This window comes from Lytechinus pictus, chromosome 7 (genome assembly GCF_037042905.1).
Source record: "Lytechinus pictus isolate F3 Inbred chromosome 7, Lp3.0, whole genome shotgun sequence".
NCBI classification, from domain to species: domain Eukaryota; kingdom Metazoa; phylum Echinodermata; class Echinoidea; order Temnopleuroida; family Toxopneustidae; genus Lytechinus; species Lytechinus pictus.
The window spans coordinates 44,625,408-44,626,057 of record NC_087251.1 but is presented as its reverse complement, the minus strand read 5'-3'; positions in this window follow the sequence as shown (position 1 = coordinate 44,626,057).

Genomic DNA, 650 nt, shown 5'->3' with positions numbered 1-650 from the left:
CTTCGTAAAAAAAAAAAAAACAGTATAATATTGAGCATAAATGGAAATGAGGGGGGTCCACTAAAAAGCAAAGCTTGTAAAGTGTGGATCCCCACGGAAATGAAGAAAATATAATCGACTTATTCATTTATGCGTTTATATACAGGAAAGAAAAAAGAGAAGGAACAAATAGGTCGAAATCATATTGATCTAAACATAATTACAGAACAAGTGCAAAGCTATTCACACAAAGAGGTCTTCGCTGCGAAGTGAAGTGTCTCGTGGGGTAGTTATGATAAAATTAATTTTTTGTGAACATATGGCATCAAAAATATGGGGAAGTGCATGAATAGATACCATGCGCGACTATAAAACACGTAAAAGGGGTGTCTTTTTCAAGATAGGGCACGTTACAAAGTTACGTAACGTAATAAGGGTGGCAAAAACACAAAAATAATTTTAAAAAAAACTGTTATATAAAGGATTTACTTTTTTCCCCAACCGCTACACTAGGCTAACGTTGTGTGTTTAGAGTACGATTGCGCGGTGTGTGGCGGTGTGTGGGAGGTGGGGTCATAAACCCAATGATGTAGGTAAAGGTAAAACCGACGTCATAATAATCAAAATATCGTTGTACTTGTTTGGGGGTTCAATTCAGGAAATACTTGCCA